The following is a 21,601-nucleotide window of genomic DNA, read 5'->3' as shown; positions in this document are numbered from 1 at the left end:
ATGAGCAAGGGACTCACATCTGAGTATACCCTTCCACGCTTATGGTGGACAAAATGATTCAGAAAAGGGGGTGGTGATGAACAGAGTGTCTGAATTAAGCAGACCACTCTTACCCAGTCCAAAGATCAGGGCTTGATCCATCACTGTTTTTTAGCTCACTGCACCATCCCAGCTCAGAACCTGGCTACATGCAAATTATTCTGTTCCTGTCCCAGTGCATGATGGGAACAGGGCAAACCAAGCTACCAAGCCAATTCTTATACTGGGAAGGAAACAAGCTTCCGGGGTCCGGTTTCTGGCATTTCAGCCGTCGTCGGCCCGGCTTGCTTGAATCCTGATGGTGCAATGAGCAAGGGACTCACATCTGAGTATACCCTTCCACGCTTATGGTGGACAAAATGATTCAGAAAAGGGGGTGGTGATGAACAGAGTGTCTGAATTAAGCAGACCACTCTTACCCAGTCCAAAGATCAGGGCTTGATCCATCACCGTTTTTTAGCTCACTGCACCATCCCAGCTCAGAACCTGGCTACATGCAAATTAGTCTGTTCCTGTCCCAGTGCATGATGGGAACAGGGCAAACCAAACTACCAAGCCAATTCTTATACTGGGAAGGAAACAAGCTTCCGGGGATCGGTTTCTGGCATTTCAGCCGTCGTCGGCCCGGCTTGCTTGAATCCTGATGGTGCAATGAGCAAGGGACTCACATCTGAGTATACCCTTCCACGCTTATGGCAGACAAAATGATTCAGAAAAGGGGGTGGTGACGAACAGAGTGTCTGAATTAAGCAGACCACTCTTACCCAGTCCAAAGATCAGGGCTTGATCCATCACCGTTTTTTAGCTCACTGCACCATCCCAGCTCAGAACCTGGCTACATGCAAATTAGTCTGTTCCTGTCCCAGTGCATGATGGGAACAGGGCAAACCAAACTACCAAGCCAATTTTTATATGGGGAAGGAAACAAGCTTCCGGGGACCGGTTTCTGGCATTTCAGCCGTCGTCGGCCGGGCTTGCTTGAATCCTGATGGTGCAATGAGCAAGGGACTCACATCTGAGTATACCCTTCCACGCTTATGGTGGACAAAATGATTCAGAAAAGGGGGTGGTGATGAACAGAGTGTCTGAATTAAGCAGACCACTCTTACCCATTCCAGAGATCAGGGCTTGATCCATCACCGTTTTGTAGCTCACTGCACCATCCCAGCTCAGAACCTGGCTACATGCAAATTAGTCTGTTCCTGTCCCAGTGCATGATGGGAACAGGGAAAATCAAATTACCAAGCCAATTCTTATACTGGGAAGGAAACAAGCTTCCGGGGACCGGTTTCTGGCATTTCAGCCGTCGTCGGCCCGGCTTGCTTGAATCCTGATGGTGCAATGAGCAAGGGACTCACATCTGAGTATCCCCTTCCACGCTTATGGTGGACAAAATGATTCAGAAAAGGGGGTGGTGATGAACAGAGTGTCTGAATTAAGCAGACCACTCTTACCCAGTCCAAAGATCAGGGCTTGATCCATATCCGTTTTTTAGCTCACTGCACCATCCCAGCTCAGAACCTGGCTACATGCAAATTAGTCTGTTCCTGTCCCAGTGCATGATGGGAACAGGGAAAACCAAACTACCAAGCCAATTCTTATACTGGGAAGGAAACAAGCTTCCGGGGACCGGTTTCTGGCATTTCAGCCGTCGTCGGCCCGGCTTGCTTGAATCCTGATGGTGCAATGAGCAAGGGACTCACATCTGAGTATACCCTTCCACGCTTATGGTGGACAAAATGATTCAGAAAAGGGGGTGGTGATGAACAGAGTGTCTGAATTAAGCAGACCACTCTTACCCAGTCAAAGATCAGGGCTTGATCCATCACCGTTTTTTAGCTCACTGCACCATCCCAGCTCAGAACCTGGCTACATGCAAATGAGTCTGTTCCTGTCCCAGTGCATGATGGGAACAGGGCAAACCAAACTACCAAGCCAATTCTTATACTGGGAAGGAAACAAGCTTCCGGGGACCGGTTTCTGGCATTTCAGCCGTCGTCGGCCCGGCTTGCTTGAATCCTGATGGTGCAATGAGCAAGGGACTCACATCTGAGTATACCCTTCCACACTTATGGTGGACAAAATGATTCAGAAAAGGGAGTGGTGATGAACACAGTGTCTGAATTAAGCAGACCACTCTTACCCAGTCCAAAGATCAGGGCTTGATCCATCACTGTTTTTTAGCTCACTGCACCATCCCAGCTCAGAACCTGGCTACATGCAAATTATTCTGTTCCTGTCCCAGTGCATGATGGGAACAGGGCAAACCAAACTACCAAGCCAATTCTTATACTGGGAAGGAAACAAGCTTCCGGGGACCTGTTTCTGGCATTTCAGCCGTCATCGGCCCGGCTTGCTTGAATCCTGATGGTGCAATGAGCAAGGGACTCACATCTTAGTATACCCTTCCACGCTTATGGTGGACAAAATGATTCAGAAAAGGGGGTGGTGATGAACAGAGTGTCTGAATTAAGCAGACCACTCTTACCCAGTCCAAAGATCAGGGCTTGATCCATCACCGTTTTTTAGCTCACTGCACCATCCCAGCTCAGAACCTGGCTACATGCAAATTAGTCTGTTCCTGTCCCAGTGCATGATGGGAACAGGGCAAACCAAACTACCAAGCCAATTCTTATACTGGGAAGGAAACAAGCTTCCGGGGACCGATTATTGGCATTTCAGCCGTCGTCGGCCCGGCTTGCTTGAATCCTGATGGTGCAATGAGCAAGGGACTTACATCTGAGTATACCCTTCCACGCTTATGGTGGACAAAATGATTCAGAAAAGGGGGTGGTGATGAACAGAGTGTCTGAATTAAGCAGACCACTCTTACCCAGTCCAAAGATCAGGGCTTGATCCATCACCGTTTTTTAGCTCACTGCACCATCCCAGCTCAGAACCTGGCTACATGCAAATTAGTCTGTTCCTGTCCCAGTGCATGATGGGAACAGGGCAAACCAAACTACCAAGCCAATTCTTATACTGGGAAGGAAACAAGCTTCCGGGGACCGGTTTCTGGCATTTCAGCCATCGTCGGCCCGGCTTGCTTGAATCCTGATGGTGCAATGAGCAAGGGACTCACATCTGAGTATACCCTTCCACACTTATGGTGGACAAAATGATTCAGAAAAGGGGGTGGTGATGAACAGAGTGTCTGAATTAAGCAGACCACTCTTACCCAGTCCAAAGATCAGGGCTTGATCCATCACCGTTTTTTAGCTCACTGCACCATCCCAGCTCAGAACCTGGCTACATGCAAATTAGTCTGTTCCTGTCCCAGTGCATGATGGGAACAGGGCAAACCAAACTACCAAGCCAATTCTTATACTGGGAAGGAAACAAGCTTCCGGGGACCGGTTTCTGGCATTTCAGCCATCGTCGGCCCGGCTTGCTTGAATCCTGATGGTGCAATGAGCAAGGGACTCACATCTGAGTATACCCTTCCACGCTTATGGTGGACAAAATGATTCAGAAAAGGGGGTGGTGATGAACAGAGTGTCTGAATTAAGCAGACCACTCTTACCCAGTCCAAAGATCAGGGCTTGATCCATCACCGTTTTTTACCTCACTGCACCATCCCAGCTCAGAACCTGGCTACATGCAAATTAGTCTGTTCCTGTCCCAGTGCATGATGTGAACAGGGCAAACCAAACTACCAAGCCAATTCTTATACTGGGAAGGAAACAAGATTCCGGGGACCGGTTTCTGGCATTTCAGCCGTCGTCGGCCCGGCTTGCTTGAATCCTGATGGTGCAATGAGCAAGGGACTCACATCTGAGTATACCCTTCCACGCTTATGGTGGACAAAATGATTCAGAAAAGGGGGTGGTGATGAACAGAGTGTCTGAATTAAGCAGACCACTCTTACCCAGTCCAAAGATCAGGGCTTGATCCATCACCGTTTTTTAGCTCACTGCACCATCCCAGCTCAGAACCTGGCTACATGCAAATTAGTCTGTTCCTTTCCCAGTGCATGATGGGAACAGGGCAAACCAAACTACCAAGCCAATTTTTATACTGGGAAGGAAACAAGCTTCCGGGGACGGGTTTCTGGCATTTCAGCCGTCGTCGGCCCGGCTTGCTTGAATCCTGATGGTGCAATGAGCAAGGGACTCACATCTGAGTATACCCTTCCACGCTTATGGTGGACAAAATGATTCAGAAAAGGGGGTGGTGATGAACAGAGTGTCTGAATTAAGCAGACCACTCTTACCCAGTCCAAAGATCAGGGCTTGATCCATCACCGTTTTTTAGCTCACTGCACCATCCCAGCTCAGAACCTGGCTACATGCAAATTAGTCTGTTCCTGTCCCAGTGCATGATGGGAACAGGGCAAATCAAACTACCAAGCCAATTCTTATACTGGGAAGGAAACAAGCTTCCGGGGACCGGTTTCTGGCATTTCAGCCGTCGTCGGCCCAGCTTGCTTGAATCCTGATGGTGCAATGAGCAAGGGACTCACATCTGAGTATACCCTTCCACGCCTATGGTGGATAAAATGATTCAGAAAAGGGGGTGGTGATGAACAGAGTGTCTGAATTAAGCAGACCACTCTTACCCAGTCCAAAGATCAGGGCTTGATCCATCGCCGTTTTTTAGCTCACTGCACCATCCCAGCTCAGAACCTGGCTACATGCAAATTAGTCTGTTCCTGTCCCAGTGCATGATGGGAACAGGGCAAACCAAACTACCAAGCCAATTTTTATACTGGGAAGGAAACAAGCTTCCGGGGACCGGTTTCTGGCATTTCAGCCGTCGTCGGCCCGGCTTGCTTGAATCCTGATGGTGCAATGAGCAAGGGACTCACATCTGAGTATACCCTTCCACGCTTATGGTGGACAAAATGATTCAGAAAAGGGGGTGGTGATGAACAGAGTGTCTAAATTAAGCAGACCACTCTTACCCAGTCCAAAGATCAGGGCTTGATCCATCACCGTTTTTTAGCTCACTGCACCATCCCAGTTGAGAACCTGGCTACATGCAAATTAGTCTGTTCCTGTCCCAGTGCATGATGTGAACAGGGCAAACCAAACTACCAAGCCAATTTTTATACTGGGAAGGAAACAAGCTTCCGGGGACCGGTTTCTGGCATTTCAGCAGTCGTCGGCCCGGCTTGCTTGAATCCTGATGGTGCAATGAGCAAGGGACTCTCATCTGAGTATACCCTTCCACGCTTATGGTGGACAAAATGATTCAGAAAAGGGGGTGGTGATGAACAGAGTGTCTGAATTAAGCAGACCACTCTTACCCAGTCCAAAGATCAGGGCTTGATCCATCACCGTTTTTTAGCTCACTGCACCATCCCAGCTCAGAACCTGGCTACATGCAAATTAGTCTGTTCCTGTCCCAGTGCATGATGGGAACAGGGCAAACCAAACTACCAAGCCAATTCTTATACTGGGAAGGAAACAAGCTTCCGGGGACCTGTTTCTGGCATTTCAGCCGTCATCGGCCCGGCTTGCTTGAATCCTGATGGTGCAATGAGCAAGGGACTCACATCTTAGTATACCCTTCCACGCTTATGGTGGACAAAATGATTCAGAAAAGGGGGTGGTGATGAACAGAGTGTCTGAATTAAGCAGACCACTCTTACCCAGTCCAAAGATCAGGGCTTGATCCATCACCGTTTTTTAGCTCACTGCACCATCCCAGCTCAGAACCTGGCTACATGCAAATTAGTCTGTTCCTGTCCCAGTGCATGATGGGAACAGGGCAAACCAAACTACCAAGCCAATTCTTATACTGGGAAGGAAACAAGCTTCCGGGGACCGATTTCTGGCATTTCAGCCGTCGTCGGCCCGGCTTGCTTGAATCCTGATGGTGCAATGAGCAAGGGACTTACATCTGAGTATACCCTTCCACGCTTATGGTGGACAAAATGATTCAGAAAAGGGGGTGGTGATGAACAGAGTGTCTGAATTAAGCAGACCACTCTTACCCAGTCCAAAGATCAGGGCTTGATCCATCACCGTTTTTTAGCTCACTGCACCATCCCAGCTCAGAACCTGGCTACATGCAAATTAGTCTGTTCCTGTCCCAGTGCATGATGGGAACAGGGCAAACCAAACTACCAAGCCAATTCTTATACTGGGAAGGAAACAAGCTTCCGGGGACCGGTTTCTGGCATTTCAGCCATCGTCGGCCCGGCTTGCTTGAATCCTGATGGTGCAATGAGCAAGGGACTCACATCTGAGTATACCCTTCCACACTTATGGTGGACAAAATGATTCAGAAAAGGGGGTGGTGATGAACAGAGTGTCTGAATTAAGCAGACCACTCTTACCCAGTCCAAAGATCAGGGCTTGATCCATCACCGTTTTTTAGCTCACTGCACCATCCCAGCTCAGAACCTGGCTACATGCAAATTAGTCTGTTCCTGTCCCAGTGCATGATGGGAACAGGGCAAACCAAACTACCAAGCCAATTCTTATACTGGGAAGGAAACAAGCTTCCGGGGACCGGTTTCTGGCATTTCAGCCATCGTCGGCCCGGCTTGCTTGAATCCTGATGGTGCAATGAGCAAGGGACTCACATCTGAGTATACCCTTCCACGCTTATGGTGGACAAAATGATTCAGAAAAGGGGGTGGTGATGAACAGAGTGTCTGAATTAAGCAGACCACTCTTACCCAGTCCAAAGATCAGGGCTTGATCCATCACCGTTTTTTAGCTCACTGCACCATCCCAGCTCAGAACCTGGCTACATGCAAATTAGTCTGTTCCTGTCCCAGTGCATGATGTGAACAGGGCAAACCAAACTACCAAGCCAATTCTTATACTGGGAAGGAAACAAGATTCCGGGGACCGGTTTCTGGCATTTCAGCCGTCGTCGGCCCGGCTTGCTTGAATCCTGATGGTGCAATGAGCAAGGGACTCACATCTGAGTATACCCTTCCACGCTTATGGTGGACAAAATGATTCAGAAAAGGGGGTGGTGATGAACAGAGTGTCTGAATTAAGCAGACCACTCTTACCCAGTCCAAAGATCAGGGCTTGATCCATCACCGTTTTTTAGCTCACTGCACCATCCCAGCTCAGAACCTGGCTACATGCAAATTAGTCTGTTCCTTTCCCAGTGCATGATGGGAACAGGGCAAACCAAACTACCAAGCCAATTTTTATACTGGGAAGGAAACAAGCTTCCGGGGACCGGTTTCTGGCATTTCAGCCGTCGTCGGCCCGGCTTGCTTGAATCCTGATGGTGCAATGAGCAAGGGACTCACATCTGAGTATACCCTTCCACGCTTATGGTGGACAAAATGATTCAGAAAAGGGGGTGGTGATGAACAGAGTGTCTGAATTAAGCAGACCACTCTTACCCAGTCCAAAGATCAGGGCTTGATCCATCACCGTTTTTTAGCTCACTGCACCATCCCAGCTCAGAACCTGGCTACATGCAAATTAGTCTGTTCCTGTCCCAGTGCATGATGGGAACAGGGCAAATCAAACTACCAAGCCAATTCTTATACTGGGAAGGAAACAAGCTTCCGGGGACCGGTTTCTGGCATTTCAGCCGTCGTCGGCCCAGCTTGCTTGAATCCTGATGGTGCAATGAGCAAGGGACTCACATCTGAGTATACCCTTCCACGCCTATGGTGGACAAAATGATTCAGAAAAGGGGGTGGTGATGAACAGAGTGTCTGAATTAAGCAGACCACTCTTACCCAGTCCAAAGATCAGGGCTTGATCCATCGCCGTTTTTTAGCTCACTGCACCATCCCAGCTCAGAACCTGGCTACATGCAAATTAGTCTGTTCCTGTCCCAGTGCATGATGGGAACAGGGCAAACCAAACTACCAAGCCAATTTTTATACTGGGAAGGAAACAAGCTTCCGGGGACCGGTTTCTGGCATTTCAGCCGTCGTCGGCCCGGCTTGCTTGAATCCTGATGGTGCAATGAGCAAGGGACTCACATCTGAGTATACCCTTCCACGCTTATGGTGGACAAAATGATTCAGAAAAGGGGGTGGTGATGAACAGAGTGTCTAAATTAAGCAGACCACTCTTACCCAGTCCAAAGATCAGGGCTTGATCCATCACCGTTTTTTAGCTCACTGCACCAACCCAGCTCAGAACCTGGCTACATGCAAATTAGTCTGTTCCTGTCCCAGTGCATGATGTGAACAGGGCAAACCAAACTACCAAGCCAATTTTTATACTGGGAAGGAAACAAGCTTCCGGGGACCGGTTTCTGGCATTTCAGCAGTCGTCGGCCCGGCTTGCTTGAATCCTGATGGTGCAATGAGCAAGGGACTCTCATCTGAGTATACCCTTCCACGCTTATGGTGGACAAAATGATTCAGAAAAGGGGGTGGTGATGAACAGAGTGTCTGAATTAAGCAGACCACTCTTACCCAGTCCAAAGATCAGGGCTTGATCCATCACCATTTTTTAGCTCACTGCACCATCCCAGCTCAGAACCTGGCTACATGCAAATTAGTCTGTTCCTGTCCCAGTGCATGATGGGAACAGGGCAAACCAAACTACCAAGCCAATTCTTATACTGGGAAGGAAACAAGCTTCCGGGGACCGGTTTCTGGCATTTCAGCCGTCGTCGGCCCGGCTTGCTTGAATCCTGATGGTGCAATGAGCAAGGGACTCACATCTGAGTATACCCTTCCATGCTTATGGTGGACAAAATGATTCAGAAAAGGGGGTGGTGATGAACAGAGTGTCTGAATTAAGCAGACCACTCTTACCCAGTCAAAGATCAGGGCTTGATCCATCACCGTTTTTTAGCTCACTGTACCATCCCAGCTCAGAACCTGGCTACATGCAAATGAGTCTGTTCCTGTCCCAGTGCATGATGGGAACAGGGCAAACGAAACTACCAAGCCAAGTCTTATACTGGGAAGGAAACAAGCTTCCGGGGACCGGTTTCTGGCATTTCAGCCGTCGTCGGCCCGGCTTGCTTGAATCCTGATGGTGCAATGAGCAAGGGACTCACATCTGAGTATACCCTTCCACGCTTATGGTGGACAAAATGATTCAGAAAAGGGGGTGGTGATGAACAGAGTGTCTGAATTAAGCAGACCACTCTTACCCAGTCCAAAGATCAGGGCTTGATCCATCACTGTTTTTTAGCTCACTGCACCATCCCAGCTCAGAACCTGGCTACATGCAAATTATTCTGTTCCTGTCCCAGTGCATGATGGGAACAGGGCAAACCAAGCTACCAAGCCAATTCTTATACTGGGAAGGAAACAAGCTTCCGGGGTCCGGTTTCTGGCATTTCAGCCGTCGTCGGCCCGGCTTGCTTGAATCCTGATGGTGCAATGAGCAAGGGACTCACATCTGAGTATACCCTTCCACGCTTATGGTGGACAAAATGATTCAGAAAAGGGGGTGGTGATGAACAGAGTGTCTGAATTAAGCAGACCACTCTTACCCAGTCCAAAGATCAGGGCTTGATCCATCACCGTTTTTTAGCTCACTGCACCATCCCAGCTCAGAACCTGGCTACATGCAAATTAGTCTGTTCCTGTCCCAGTGCATGATGGGAACAGGGCAAACCAAACTACCAAGCCAATTCTTATACTGGGAAGGAAACAAGCTTCCGGGGATCGGTTTCTGGCATTTCAGCCGTCGTCGGCCCGGCTTGCTTGAATCCTGATGGTGCAATGAGCAAGGGACTCACATCTGAGTATACCCTTCCACGCTTATGGCAGACAAAATGATTCAGAAAAGGGGGTGGTGACGAATAGAGTGTCTGAATTAAGCAGACCACTCTTACCCAGTCCAAAGATCAGGGCTTGATCCATCACCGTTTTTTAGCTCACTGCACCATCCCAGCTCAGAACCTGGCTACATGCAAATTAGTCTGTTCCTGTCCCAGTGCATGATGGGAACAGGGCAAACCAAACTACCAAGCCAATTTTTATATGGGGAAGGAAACAAGCTTCCGGGGACCGGTTTCTGGCATTTCAGCCGTCGTCGGCCGGGCTTGCTTGAATCCTGATGGTGCAATGAGCAAGGGACTCACATCTGAGTATACCCTTCCACGCTTATGGTGGACAAAATGATTCAGAAAAGGGGGTGGTGATGAACAGAGTGTCTGAATTAAGCAGACCACTCTTACCCATTCCAGAGATCAGGGCTTGATCCATCACCGTTTTGTAGCTCACTGCACCATCCCAGCTCAGAACCTGGCTACATGCAAATTAGTCTGTTCCTGTCCCAGTGCATGATGGGAACAGGGAAAATCAAATTACCAAGCCAATTCTTATACTGGGAAGGAAACAAGCGTCCGGGGACCGGTTTCTGGCATTTCAGCCGTCGTCGGCCCGGCTTGCTTGAATCCTGATGGTGCAATGAGCAAGGGACTCACATCTGAGTATACCCTTCCACGCTTATGGTGGACAAAATGATTCAGAAAAGGGGGTGGTGATGAACAGAGTGTCTGAATTAAGCAGACCACTCTTACCCAGTCCAAAGATCAGGGCTTGATCCATATCCGTTTTTTAGCTCACTGCACCATCCCAGCTCAGAACCTGGCTACATGCAAATTAGTCTGTTCCTGTCCCAGTGCATGATGGGAACAGGGAAAACCAAACTACCAAGCCAATTCTTATACTGGGAAGGAAACAAGCTTCCGGGGACCGGTTTCTGGCATTTCAGCCGTCGTCGGCCCGGCTTGCTTGAATCCTGATGGTGCAATGAGCAAGGGACTTACATCTGAGTATACCCTTCCACGCTTATGGTGGACAAAATGATTCAGAAAAGGGGGTGGTGATGAAAAGAGTGTCTGAATTAAGCAGACCACTCTTACCCAGTCCAAAGATCAGGGCTTGATCCATCACCGTTTTTTAGCTCACTGCACCATCCCAGCTCAGAACCTGGCTACATGCAAATTAGTCTGTTCCTGTCCCAGTGCATGATGTGAACAGGGAAAACCAAACTACCAAGCCAATTCTTATACTGGGAAGGAAACAAGCTTCCGGGGACCGGTTTCTGGCATTTCAGCCGTCGTCGGCCCGGCTTGCTTGAATCCTGATGGTGCAATGAGCAAGGGACTCACATCTGAGTATACCCTTCCATGCTTATGGTGGACAAAATGATTCAGAAAAGGGGGTGGTGATGAACAGAGTGTCTGAATTAAGCAGACCACTCTTACCCAGTCAAAGATCAGGGCTTGATCCATCACCGTTTTTTAGCTCACTGTACCATCCCAGCTCAGAACCTGGCTACATGCAAATGAGTCTGTTCCTGTCCCAGTGCATGATGGGAACAGGGCAAACGAAACTACCAAGCCAAGTCTTATACTGGGAAGGAAACAAGCTTCCGGGGACCGGTTTCTGGCATTTCAGCCGTCGTCGGCCCGGCTTGCTTGAATCCTGATGGTGCAATGAGCAAGGGACTCACATCTGAGTATACCCTTCCACGCTTATGGTGGACAAAATGATTCAGAAAAGGGGGTGGTGATGAACAGAGTGTCTGAATTAAGCAGACCACTCTTACCCAGTCCAAAGATCAGGGCTTGATCCATCACTGTTTTTTAGCTCACTGCACCATCCCAGCTCAGAACCTGGCTACATGCAAATTATTCTGTTCCTGTCCCAGTGCATGATGGGAACAGGGCAAACCAAGCTACCAAGCCAATTCTTATACTGGGAAGGAAACAAGCTTCCGGGGTCCGGTTTCTGGCATTTCAGCCGTCGTCGGCCCGGCTTGCTTGAATCCTGATGGTGCAATGAGCAAGGGACTCACATCTGAGTATACCCTTCCACGCTTATGGTGGACAAAATGATTCAGAAAAGGGGGTGGTGATGAACAGAGTGTCTGAATTAAGCAGACCACTCTTACCCAGTCAAAGATCAGGGCTTGATCCATCACCGTTTTTTAGCTCACTGTACCATCCCAGCTCAGAACCTGGCTACATGCAAATGAGTCTGTTCCTGTCCCAGTGCATGATGGGAACAGGGCAAACGAAACTACCAAGCCAAGTCTTATACTGGGAAGGAAACAAGCTTCCGGGGACCGGTTTCTGGCATTTCAGCCGTCGTCGGCCCGGCTTGCTTGAATCCTGATGGTGCAATGAGCAAGGGACTCACATCTGAGTATACCCTTCCACGCTTATGGTGGACAAAATGATTCAGAAAAGGGGGTGGTGATGAACAGAGTGTCTGAATTAAGCAGACCACTCTTACCCAGTCCAAAGATCAGGGCTTGATCCATCACTGTTTTTTAGCTCACTGCACCATCCCAGCTCAGAACCTGGCTACATGCAAATTATTCTGTTCCTGTCCCAGTGCATGATGGGAACAGGGCAAACCAAGCTACCAAGCCAATTCTTATACTGGGAAGGAAACAAGCTTCCGGGGTCCGGTTTCTGGCATTTCAGCCGTCGTCGGCCCGGCTTGCTTGAATCCTGATGGTGCAATGAGCAAGGGACTCACATCTGAGTATACCCTTCCACGCTTATGGTGGACAAAATGATTCAGAAAAGGGGGTGGTGATGAACAGAGTGTCTGAATTAAGCAGACCACTCTTACCCAGTCCAAAGATCAGGGCTTGATCCATCACCGTTTTTTAGCTCACTGCACCATCCCAGCTCAGAACCTGGCTACATGCAAATTAGTCTGTTCCTGTCCCAGTGCATGATGGGAACAGGGCAAACCAAACTACCAAGCCAATTCTTATACTGGGAAGGAAACAAGCTTCCGGGGATCGGTTTCTGGCATTTCAGCCGTCGTCGGCCCGGCTTGCTTGAATCCTGATGGTGCAATGAGCAAGGGACTCACATCTGAGTATACCCTTCCACGCTTATGGCAGACAAAATGATTCAGAAAAGGGGGTGGTGACGAACAGAGTGTCTGAATTAAGCAGACCACTCTTACCCAGTCCAAAGATCAGGGCTTGATCCATCACCGTTTTTTAGCTCACTGCACCATCCCAGCTCAGAACCTGGCTACATGCAAATTAGTCTGTTCCTGTCCCAGTGCATGATGGGAACAGGGCAAACCAAACTACCAAGCCAATTTTTATATGGGGAAGGAAACAAGCTTCCGGGGACCGGTTTCTGGCATTTCAGCCGTCGTCGGCCGGGCTTGCTTGAATCCTGATGGTGCAATGAGCAAGGGACTCACATCTGAGTATACCCTTCCACGCTTATGGTGGACAAAATGATTCAGAAAAGGGGGTGGTGATGAACAGAGTGTCTGAATTAAGCAGACCACTCTTACCCATTCCAGAGATCAGGGCTTGATCCATCACCGTTTTGTAGCTCACTGCACCATCCCAGCTCAGAACCTGGCTACATGCAAATTAGTCTGTTCCTGTCCCAGTGCATGATGGGAACAGGGAAAATCAAATTACCAAGCCAATTCTTATACTGGGAAGGAAACAAGCTTCCGGGGACCGGTTTCTGGCATTTCAGCCGTCGTCGGCCCGGCTTGCTTGAATCCTGATGGTGCAATGAGCAAGGGACTCACATCTGAGTATACCCTTCCACGCTTATGGTGGACAAAATGATTCAGAAAAGGGGGTGGTGATGAACAGAGTGTCTGAATTAAGCAGACCACTCTTACCCAGTCCAAAGATCAGGGCTTGATCCATATCCGTTTTTTAGCTCACTGCACCATCCCAGCTCAGAACCTGGCTACTTGCAAATTAGTCTGTTCCTGTCCCAGTGCATGATGGGAACAGGGAAAACCAAACTACCAAGCCAATTCTTATACTGGGAAGGAAACAAGCTTCCGGGGACCGGTTTCTGGCATTTCAGCCGTCGTCGGCCCGGCTTGCTTGAATCCTGATGGTGCAATGAGCAAGGGACTCACATCTGAGTATACCCTTCCACGCTTATGGTGGACAAAATGATTCAGAAAAGGGGGTGGTGATGAACAGAGTGTCTGAATTAAGCAGACCACTCTTACCCAGTCAAAGATCAGGGCTTGATCCATCACCGTTTTTTAGCTCACTGCACCATCCCAGCTCAGAACCTGGCTACATGCAAATGAGTCTGTTCCTGTCCCAGTGCATGATGGGAACAGGGCAAACCAAACTACCAAGCCAATTCTTATACTGGGAAGGAAACAAGCTTCCGGGGACCGATTATTGGCATTTCAGCCGTCGTCGGCCCGGCTTGCTTGAATCCTGATGGTGCAATGAGCAAGGGACTTACATCTGAGTATACCCTTCCACGCTTATGGTGGACAAAATGATTCAGAAAAGGGGGTGGTGATGAACAGAGTGTCTGAATTAAGCAGACCACTCTTACCCAGTCCAAAGATCAGGGCTTGATCCATCACCGTTTTTTAGCTCACTGCACCATCCCAGCTCAGAACCTGGCTACATGCAAATTAGTCTGTTCCTGTCCCAGTGCATGATGGGAACAGGGCAAACCAAACTACCAAGCCAATTCTTATACTGGGAAGGAAACAAGCTTCCGGGGACCGGTTTCTGGCATTTCAGCCATCGTCGGCCCGGCTTGCTTGAATCCTGATGGTGCAATGAGCAAGGGACTCACATCTGAGTATACCCTTCCACACTTATGGTGGACAAAATGATTCAGAAAAGGGGGTGGTGATGAACAGAGTGTCTGAATTAAGCAGACCACTCTTACCCAGTCCAAAGATCAGGGCTTGATCCATCACCGTTTTTTAGCTCACTGCACCATCCCAGCTCAGAACCTGGCTACATGCAAATTAGTCTGTTCCTGTCCCAGTGCATGATGGGAACAGGGCAAACCAAACTACCAAGCCAATTCTTATACTGGGAAGGAAACAAGCTTCCGGGGACCGGTTTCTGGCATTTCAGCCATCGTCGGCCCGGCTTGCTTGAATCCTGATGGTGCAATGAGCAAGGGACTCACATCTGAGTATACCCTTCCACGCTTATGGTGGACAAAATGATTCAGAAAAGGGGGTGGTGATGAACAGAGTGTCTGAATTAAGCAGACCACTCTTACCCAGTCCAAAGATCAGGGCTTGATCCATCACCGTTTTTTAGCTCACTGCACCATCCCAGCTCAGAACCTGGCTACATGCAAATTAGTCTGTTCCTGTCCCAGTGCATGATGTGAACAGGGCAAACCAAACTACCAAGCCAATTCTTATACTGGGAAGGAAACAAGATTCCGGGGACCGGTTTCTGGCATTTCAGCCGTCGTCGGCCCGGCTTGCTTGAATCCTGATGGTGCAATGAGCAAGGGACTCACATCTGAGTATACCCTTCCACGCTTATGGTGGACAAAATGATTCAGAAAAGGGGGTGGTGATGAACAGAGTGTCTGAATTAAGCAGACCACTCTTACCCAGTCCAAAGATCAGGGCTTGATCCATCACCGTTTTTTAGCTCACTGCACCATCCCAGCTCAGAACCTGGCTACATGCAAATTAGTCTGTTCCTTTCCCAGTGCATGATGGGAACAGGGCAAACCAAACTACCAAGCCAATTTTTATACTGGGAAGGAAACAAGCTTCCGGGGACGGGTTTCTGGCATTTCAGCCGTCGTCGGCCCGGCTTGCTTGAATCCTGATGGTGCAATGAGCAAGGGACTCACATCTGAGTATACCCTTCCACGCTTATGGTGGACAAAATGATTCAGAAAAGGGGGTGGTGATGAACAGAGTGTCTGAATTAAGCAGACCACTCTTACCCAGTCCAAAGATCAGGGCTTGATCCATCACCGTTTTTTAGCTCACTGCACCATCCCAGCTCAGAACCTGGCTACATGCAAATTAGTCTGTTCCTGTCCCAGTGCATGATGGGAACAGGGCAAATCAAACTACCAAGCCAATTCTTATACTGGGAAGGAAACAAGCTTCCGGGGACCGGTTTCTGGCATTTCAGCCGTCGTCGGCCCAGCTTGCTTGAATCCTGATGGTGCAATGAGCAAGGGACTCACATCTGAGTATACCCTTCCACGCCTATGGTGGATAAAATGATTCAGAAAAGGGGGTGGTGATGAACAGAGTGTCTGAATTAAGCAGACCACTCTTACCCAGTCCAAAGATCAGGGCTTGATCCATCGCCGTTTTTTAGCTCACTGCACCATCCCAGCTCAGAACCTGGCTACATGCAAATTAGTCTGTTCCTGTCCCAGTGCATGATGGGAACAGGGCAAACCAAACTACCAAGCCAATTTTTATACTGGGAAGGAAACAAGCTTCCGGGGACCGGTTTCTGGCATTTCAGCCGTCGTCGGCCCGGCTTGCTTGAATCCTGATGGTGCAATGAGCAAGGGACTCACATCTGAGTATACCCTTCCACGCTTATGGTGGACAAAATGATTCAGAAAAGGGGGTGGTGATGAACAGAGTGTCTAAATTAAGCAGACCACTCTTACCCAGTCCAAAGATCAGGGCTTGATCCATCACCGTTTTTTAGCTCACTGCACCATCCCAGTTGAGAACCTGGCTACATGCAAATTAGTCTGTTCCTGTCCCAGTGCATGATGTGAACAGGGCAAACCAAACTACCAAGCCAATTTTTATACTGGGAAGGAAACAAGCTTCCGGGGACCGGTTTCTGGCATTTCAGCAGTCGTCGGCCCGGCTTGCTTGAATCCTGATGGTGCAATGAGCAAGGGACTCTCATCTGAGTATACCCTTCCACGCTTATGGTGGACAAAATGATTCAGAAAAGGGGGTGGTGATGAACAGAGTGTCTGAATTAAGCAGACCACTCTTACCCAGTCCAAAGATCAGGGCTTGATCCATCACCGTTTTTTAGCTCACTGCACCATCCCAGCTCAGAACCTGGCTACATGCAAATTAGTCTGTTCCTGTCCCAGTGCATGATGGGAACAGGGCAAACCAAACTACCAAGCCAATTCTTATACTGGGAAGGAAACAAGCTTCCGGGGACCTGTTTCTGGCATTTCAGCCGTCATCGGCCCGGCTTGCTTGAATCCTGATGGTGCAATGAGCAAGGGACTCACATCTTAGTATACCCTTCCACGCTTATGGTGGACAAAATGATTCAGAAAAGGGGGTGGTGATGAACAGAGTGTCTGAATTAAGCAGACCACTCTTACCCAGTCCAAAGATCAGGGCTTGATCCATCACCGTTTTTTAGCTCACTGCACCATCCCAGCTCAGAACCTGGCTACATGCAAATTAGTCTGTTCCTGTCCCAGTGCATGATGGGAACAGGGCAAACCAAACTACCAAGCCAATTCTTATACTGGGAAGGAAACAAGCTTCCGGGGACCGATTTCTGGCATTTCAGCCGTCGTCGGCCCGGCTTGCTTGAATCCTGATGGTGCAATGAGCAAGGGACTTACATCTGAGTATACCCTTCCACGCTTATGGTGGACAAAATGATTCAGAAAAGGGGGTGGTGATGAACAGAGTGTCTGAATTAAGCAGACCACTCTTACCCAGTCCAAAGATCAGGGCTTGATCCATCACCGTTTTTTAGCTCACTGCACCATCCCAGCTCAGAACCTGGCTACATGCAAATTAGTCTGTTCCTGTCCCAGTGCATGATGGGAACAGGGCAAACCAAACTACCAAGCCAATTCTTATACTGGGAAGGAAACAAGCTTCCGGGGACCGGTTTCTGGCATTTCAGCCATCGTCGGCCCGGCTTGCTTGAATCCTGATGGTGCAATGAGCAAGGGACTCACATCTGAGTATACCCTTCCACACTTATGGTGGACAAAATGATTCAGAAAAGGGGGTGGTGATGAACAGAGTGTCTGAATTAAGCAGACCACTCTTACCCAGTCCAAAGATCAGGGCTTGATCCATCACCGTTTTTTAGCTCACTGCACCATCCCAGCTCAGAACCTGGCTACATGCAAATTAGTCTGTTCCTGTCCCAGTGCATGATGGGAACAGGGCAAACCAAACTACCAAGCCAATTCTTATACTGGGAAGGAAACAAGCTTCCGGGGACCGGTTTCTGGCATTTCAGCCATCGTCGGCCCGGCTTGCTTGAATCCTGATGGTGCAATGAGCAAGGGACTCACATCTGAGTATACCCTTCCACGCTTATGGTGGACAAAATGATTCAGAAAAGGGGGTGGTGATGAACAGAGTGTCTGAATTAAGCAGACCACTCTTACCCAGTCCAAAGATCAGGGCTTGATCCATCACCGTTTTTTAGCTCACTGCACCATCCCAGCTCAGAACCTGGCTACATGCAAATTAGTCTGTTCCTGTCCCAGTGCATGATGTGAACAGGGCAAACCAAACTACCAAGCCAATTCTTATACTGGGAAGGAAACAAGATTCCGGGGACCGGTTTCTGGCATTTCAGCCGTCGTCGGCCCGGCTTGCTTGAATCCTGATGGTGCAATGAGCAAGGGACTCACATCTGAGTATACCCTTCCACGCTTATGGTGGACAAAATGATTCAGAAAAGGGGGTGGTGATGAACAGAGTGTCTGAATTAAGCAGACCACTCTTACCCAGTCCAAAGATCAGGGCTTGATCCATCACCGTTTTTTAGCTCACTGCACCATCCCAGCTCAGAACCTGGCTACATGCAAATTAGTCTGTTCCTTTCCCAGTGCATGATGGGAACAGGGCAAACCAAACTACCAAGCCAATTTTTATACTGGGAAGGAAACAAGCTTCCGGGGACCGGTTTCTGGCATTTCAGCCGTCGTCGGCCCGGCTTGCTTGAATCCTGATGGTGCAATGAGCAAGGGACTCACATCTGAGTATACCCTTCCACGCTTATGGTGGACAAAATGATTCAGAAAAGGGGGTGGTGATGAACAGAGTGTCTGAATTAAGCAGACCACTCTTACCCAGTCCAAAGATCAGGGCTTGATCCATCACCGTTTTTTAGCTCACTGCACCATCCCAGCTCAGAACCTGGCTACATGCAAATTAGTCTGTTCCTGTCCCAGTGCATGATGGGAACAGGGCAAATCAAACTACCAAGCCAATTCTTATACTGGGAAGGAAACAAGCTTCCGGGGACCGGTTTCTGGCATTTCAGCCGTCGTCGGCCCAGCTTGCTTGAATCCTGATGGTGCAATGAGCAAGGGACTCACATCTGAGTATACCCTTCCACGCCTATGGTGGACAAAATGATTCAGAAAAGGGGGTGGTGATGAACAGAGTGTCTGAATTAAGCAGACCACTCTTACCCAGTCCAAAGATCAGGGCTTGATCCATCGCCGTTTTTTAGCTCACTGCACCATCCCAGCTCAGAACCTGGCTACATGCAAATTAGTCTGTTCCTGTCCCAGTGCATGATGGGAACAGGGCAAACCAAACTACCAAGCCAATTTTTATACTGGGAAGGAAACAAGCTTCCGGGGACCGGTTTCTGGCATTTCAGCCGTCGTCGGCCCGGCTTGCTTGAATCCTGATGGTGCAATGAGCAAGGGACTCACATCTGAGTATACCCTTCCACGCTTATGGTGGACAAAATGATTCAGAAAAGGGGGTGGTGATGAACAGAGTGTCTAAATTAAGCAGACCACTCTTACCCAGTCCAAAGATCAGGGCTTGATCCATCACCGTTTTTTAGCTCACTGCACCATCCCAGCTCAGAACCTGGCTACATGCAAATTAGTCTGTTCCTGTCCCAGTGCATGATGTGAACAGGGCAAACCAAACTACCAAGCCAATTTTTATACTGGGAAGGAAACAAGCTTCCGGGGACCGGTTTCTGGCATTTCAGCAGTCGTCGGCCCGGCTTGCTTGAATCCTGATGGTGCAATGAGCAAGGGACTCTCATCTGAGTATACCCTTCCACGCTTATGGTGGACAAAATGATTCAGAAAAGGGGGTGGTGATGAACAGAGTGTCTGAATTAAGCAGACCACTCTTACCCAGTCCAAAGATCAGGGCTTGATCCATCACCGTTTTTTAGCTCACTGCACCATCCCAGCTCAGAACCTGGCTACATGCAAATTAGTCTGTTCCTGTCCCAGTGCATGATGGGAACAGGGCAAACCAAACTACCAAGCCAATTCTTATACTGGGAAGGAAACAAGCTTCCGGGGACCGGTTTCTGGCATTTCAGCCATCGTCGGCCCGGCTTGCTTGAATCCTGATGGTGCAATGAGCAAGGGACTCACATCTGAGTATACCCTTCCATGCTTATGGTGGACAAAATGATTCAGAAAAGGGGGTGGTGATGAACAGAGTGTCTGAATTAAGCAGACCACTCTTACCCAGTCAAAGATCAGGGCTTGATCCATCACCGTTTTTTAGCTCACTGTACCATCCCAGCTCAGAACCTGGCTACATGCAAATGAGTCTGTTCCTGTCCCAGTGCATGATGGGAACAGGGCAAACGAAACTACCAAGCCAAGTCTTATACTGGGAAGGAAACAAGCTTCCGGGGACCGGTTTCTGGCATTTCAGCCGTCGTCGGCCCGGCTTGCTTGAATCCTGATGGTGCAATGAGCAAGGGACTCACATCTGAGTATACCCTTCCACGCTTATGGTGGACAAAATGATTCAGAAAAGGGGGTGGTGATGAACAGAGTGTCTGAATTAAGCAGACCACTCTTACCCAGTCCAAAGATCAGGGCTTGATCCATCACTGTTTTTTAGCTCACTGCACCATCCCAGCTCAGAACCTGGCTACATGCAAATTATTCTGTTCCTGTCCCAGTGCATGATGGGAACAGGGCAAACCAAGCTACCAAGCCAATTCTTATACTGGGAAGGAAACAAGCTTCCGGGGTCCGGTTTCTGGCATTTCAGCCGTCGTCGGCCCGGCTTGCTTGAATCCTGATGGTGCAATGAGCAAGGGACTCACATCTGAGTATACCCTTCCACGCTTATGGTGGACAAAATGATTCAGAAAAGGGGGTGGTGATGAACAGAGTGTCTGAATTAAGCAGACCACTCTTACCCAGTCCAAAGATCAGGGCTTGATCCATCACCGTTTTTTAGCTCACTGCACCATCCCAGCTCAGAACCTGGCTACATGCAAATTAGTCTGTTCCTGTCCCAGTGCATGATGGGAACAGGGCAAACCAAACTACCAAGCCAATTCTTATACTGGGAAGGAAACAAGCTTCCGGGGATCGGTTTCTGGCATTTCAGCCGTCGTCGGCCCGGCTTGCTTGAATCCTGATGGTGCAATGAGCAAGGGACTCACATCTGAGTATACCCTTCCACGCTTATGGCAGACAAAATGATTCAGAAAAGGGGGTGGTGACGAACAGAGTGTCTGAATTAAGCAGACCACTCTTACCCAGTCCAAAGATCAGGGCTTGATCCATCACCGTTTTTTAGCTCACTGCACCATCCCAGCTCAGAACCTGGCTACATGCAAATTAGTCTGTTCCTGTCCCAGTGCATGATGGGAACAGGGCAAACCAAACTACCAAGCCAATTTTTATATGGGGAAGGAAACAAGCTTCCGGGGACCGGTTTCTGGCATTTCAGCCGTCGTCGGCCGGGCTTGCTTGAATCCTGATGGTGCAATGAGCAAGGGACTCACATCTGAGTATACCCTTCCACGCTTATGGTGGACAAAATGATTCAGAAAAGGGGGTGGTGATGAACAGAGTGTCTGAATTAAGCAGACCACTCTTACCCATTCCAGAGATCAGGGCTTGATCCATCACCGTTTTGTAGCTCACTGCACCATCCCAGCTCAGAACCTGGCTACATGCAAATTAGTCTGTTCCTGTCCCAGTG

The sequence above is a fragment of the Lissotriton vulgaris genome, chromosome 1_1 (genome assembly GCF_964263255.1).
Source record: "Lissotriton vulgaris chromosome 1_1, aLisVul1.2, whole genome shotgun sequence".
In the NCBI taxonomy this organism is placed as follows: Eukaryota; Metazoa; Chordata; class Amphibia; order Caudata; family Salamandridae; genus Lissotriton; species Lissotriton vulgaris.
Note: the sequence above shows the minus strand (reverse complement) of the source record.